Source organism: Salmo salar, chromosome 18 (assembly GCF_965601325.2).
Source record: "Salmo salar chromosome 18, fSalSal1, whole genome shotgun sequence".
NCBI lineage: Eukaryota > Metazoa > Chordata > Actinopteri > Salmoniformes > Salmonidae > Salmo > Salmo salar.
Genome location: NC_138308.1, coordinates 101470658 through 101475303, shown reverse-complemented (window position 1 = coordinate 101475303; position 4646 = coordinate 101470658).

The following is a 4646-nucleotide window of genomic DNA, read 5'->3' as shown; positions in this document are numbered from 1 at the left end:
CCAATGTGTACTGTCTCGTGCCTCCATTTTGACTCATTAGCCTATGTGTTCTGTCTCGTGCCTACATTTTGACTCATTAGCCCATGTGTACTGTCTCGTACCTCCATTTTGACTCATTAGCCCATGTGTTCTTGCTCGTGCCTCCGTTTTGACTCATTAGCCCATGTGTTCTGTCTCGTGCCTCCATTTTGACTCATTAGCCCATGTGTTCTGTCTCGTGCCTCCATTTTGACTCATTAGCCCATGTGTTCTGTCTCGTGCCTACATTTTTACTCATTAGCACATGTGTACTGTCCAGTACCTACATTTTGATTCATAAGCCCATGTGTTCTGTCTCGTCACTCCATTTTGATTCATTAGCCCATGTGTTCTGTCTCGTACCTCCATTTTGACTCATTAGCCCATGTGTACTGTCTCGTGTCTCCATTTTGACTCATTAGCCCATGTGTTCTGTCTCGTGCCTCCATTTTGACTCATTAGCCCATTTTTTCTGTCTCGTGCCTCCATTTCGACTCATTAGCCCATGTGTTCTGTCTCGTGCCTACATTTTGACTCATTAGCCCATGTGTACTGTCTCGTGCCTCCATTTTGACTCATTAGCCCATGTGTTCTGTCTCGTGCCTCCATTTTGACGCATTAGCCTATGTGTTCTGTCTCGCGCCTACATTTTGACTCATTAGCCCATGTGTACTGTCTCGCACCTCCATTTTGACTCATTGGCCCATGTGTTCTGTCTCGTGCCTCCATTTTGACTCATTAGCCCATTTTTTCTGTCTCGTGCCTCCATTTTGACTCATTAGCCCATGTGTTCTGTCTCGTTACTCCATTTTGATTCATTAGCCCATGTGTTCTGTCTCGTGCCTCCATTTTGACTCATTAGCCCATGTGTTCTGTCTCGTGCCTCTGTTTTGCCTCATTAGCCCATGTGTTCTGTCTCGTGCCTCCATTTTGACTCATTAGCCCATGTGTTCTGTCTCGTGCCTACATTTTTACTCATTAGCACATGTGTACTGTCTAGTACCTACATTTTGATTCATAAGCCCATGTGTTCTGTCTCGTCACTCCATTTTGATTCATTAGCCCATGTGTTCTGTCTCGTATCTCCATTTTGACTCATCAGCCCATGTGTACTGTCTCGTGTCTCCATTTTGACTCATTAGCCCATGTGTTCTGTCTCGTGCCTCCATTTTGACTCATTAGCCCATTTTTTCTGTCTCGTGCCTCCATTTCGACTCATTAGCCCATGTGTTCTGTCTCGTGCCTACATTTTGACTCATTAGCCCATGTGTACTGTCTCGTGCCTCCATTTTGACTCATTAGCCCATGTGTTCTGTCTCGTGCCTCCATTTTGACGCATTAGCCTATGTGTTCTGTCTTGTGCCTACATTTTGACTCATTAGCCCATGTGTTCTGTCTCGTGCCTCCATTTTGACTCATTAGCCCATTTTTTCTGTCTCGTGCCTCCATTTTGACTCATTAGCCCATGTGTTCTGTCTCGTCACTCCATTTTGATTCATAAGCCCATGTGTTCTGTCTCGTCACTCCATTTTGATTCATTAGCCCATGTGTTCTGTCTCGTGCCTCCATTTTGACTCATTAGCCCATGTGTGCTGTCTCGTGCCTCCATTTTGACTCATTAGCCCAGTTTTTCTGTCTCGTTCCTCCATTTTGACTCATTAGCCAATGTGTTCTGTCTCGTGCCTACATTTTGACTCATTAGCCCATGTGTACTGTCTCGTACCTCCATTTTGACTCATTAGCCCATGTGTTCTGTCTCGTGCCTCCATTTTGACTCATTAGCCCATGTGTTCTGTCTCGTGCCTCCATTTTGACGCATTAGCCTATGTGTTCTGTCTCGTGCCTACATTTTGACTCATTAGCCCATGTGTTCTGTCTCATATCTCTATTTTGACTCATTTGTCCATGTGTTAGGTCTCGTGCGTACATTTTGACTCATTAGCCCATGTGTACTGTCTCGTGCCTCCATTTTGACTCATTAGCCCATGTGTTCTGTCTCGTGCCTCCATTTTGACTCATTAGCCCATGTGTTCTGTCTCGTGCCTCCATTTTGACTCATTAGCCCATGTGTTCTGTCTCGTGCCTCCATTTTGACTCATTAGCCCATGTGTATTGTCTCGTGCCTCCATTTTGACTCATTAGCCTATGTGTTCTGTCTCGTGCCTCCATTTTGACTCATTAGCCTATGTGTTCTGTCTCGTGCCTACATTTTGACTCATTAGCCCATGTGTACTGTCTCGTACCTCCGTTTTGACTCATTAGCCCATGTGTTCTGTCTCGTGCCTCCATTTTGACTCATTAGCCCATGTGTTCTGTCTCATATCTCTATTTTGACTCATTTGTCCATGTGTTAGGTCTCGTGCGTACATTTTGACTCATTAGCCCATGTGTACTGTCTCGTGCCTCCATTTTGACTCATTAGCCCATGTGTTCTGTCTCGTGCCTCCATTTTGACTCATTAGCCCATGTGTTCTGTCTCGTGCCTCCATTTTGACTCATTAGCCCATGTGTTCTGTCTCGTGCCTCCATTTTGACTCATTAGCCCATGTGTATTGTCTCGTGCCTCCATTTTGACTCATTAGCCTATGTGTTCTGTCTCGTGCCTCCATTTTGACTCATTAGCCTATGTGTTCTGTCTCGTGCCTACATTTTGACTCATTAGCCCATGTGTACTGTCTCGTACCTCCGTTTTGACTCATTAGCCCATGTGTTCTGTCTCGTGCCTCCATTTTGACTCATTAGCCCATGTGTTCTGTCTCGTGCCTCCATTTTGACTCATTAGCCCATGTGTTCTGTCTCGTGCCAACATTTTTACTCATTAGCACATGTGTACTGTCTAGTACCTACATTTTGATTCATAAGCCCATGTGTTCTGTCTCGTGCCTCCATTTTGAGTCATTAGCCCATGTGTACTGTCTCGTGCCTCCATTTTGACTCATTAGCCTATGTGTTCTGTCTCGTGCCTACATTTTTACTCATTAGCCCATGTGTACTGTCTCGTACCTCCATTTTGACTCATTAGCCCATGTGTTCTGTCTCGTGCCTCTGTTTTGACTCATTAGCCCATGTGTTCTGTCTCGTGCCTCCATTTTGACTCATTAGCCCATGTGTTCTGTCTCGTGCCTCCATTTTGACTCATTAGCCAATGTGTACTGTCTCGTGCCTCCTTTTTGACTCATTAGCCTATGTGTTCTGTCTCGTGCCTACATTTTGACTCATTAGCCCATGTGTACTGTCTCGTACCTCCATTTTGACTCATTAGCCCATGTGTTCTGTCTCGTGCCTCCGTTTTGACTCATTAGCCCATGTGTTCTGTCTCGTGCCTCCATTTTGACTCATTAGCCCATGTGTTCTGTCTCGTGCCTCCATTTTGACTCATTAGCCCATGTGTTCTGTCTTGTGCCTACATTTTGACTCATTAGCCCATGTGTACTGTCTCGTACCTCCATTTTGACTCATTAGCCCATTTGTTCTGTCTCGTGCCTCCATTTTAGCTCATTAGCCCATGTGTACTGTCTCGTGCCTCCATTTTGACTCATTAGCCTATGTGTTCTGTCTCGTGCCTACATTTTGACTCATTAGCCCATGTGTACTGTCTCGTACCTCCATTTTGACTCATTAGCCCATTTGTTCTGTCTCGTGCCTCCATTTTGACTCATTAGCCCATGTGTACTGTCTCGTGCCTCCATTTTGACTCATTAGCCTATGTGTTCTGTCTCGTGCATACATTTTGACTCATTAGCCCATGTGTACTGTCTCGTACCTCCATTTTGACTCATTAGCCCATGTGTTCTGTCTCGTGCCTCTGTTTTGACTCATTAGCCCATGTGTTCTGTCTCGTGCCTCCATTTTGACTCATTAGCCCATGTGTTCTGTCTCGTGCCTCCATTTTGACTCATTAGCCAATGTGTACTGTCTCGTGCCTCCTTTTTGACTCATTAGCCTATGTGTTCTGTCTCGTGCCTACATTTTGACTCATTAGCCCATGTGTACTGTCTCGTACCTCCATTTTGACTCATTAGCCCATGTGTTCTGTCTCGTGCCTCCGTTTTGACTCATTAGCCCATGTGTTCTGTCTCGTGCCTCCATTTTGACTCATTAGCCCATGTGTTCTGTCTCGTGCCTCCATTTTGACTCATTAGCCCATGTGTTCTGTCTCGTGCCTACATTTTGACTCATTAGCCCATGTGTACTGTCTCGTACCTCCATTTTGACTCATTAGCCCATTTGTTCTGTCTCGTGCCTCCATTTTAGCTCATTAGCCCATGTGTACTGTCTCGTGCCTCCATTTTGACTCATTAGCCTATGTGTTCTGTCTCGTGCCTACATTTTGACTCATTAGCCCATGTGTACTGTCTCGTACCTCCATTTTGACTCATTAGCCCATTTGTTCTGTCTCGTGCCTCCATTTTGACTCATTAGCCCATGTGTACTGTCTCGTGCCTCCATTTTGACTCATTAGCCTATGTGTTCTGTCTCGTGCATACATTTTGACTCATTAGCCCATGTGTACTGTCTCGTACCTCCATTTTGACTCATTAGCCCATGTGTTCTGTCTCGTGCCTCCATTTTGACTCATTAGCCCATGTGTTCTGTCTCGTGCCTACATTTTTACTCATTAGCACATG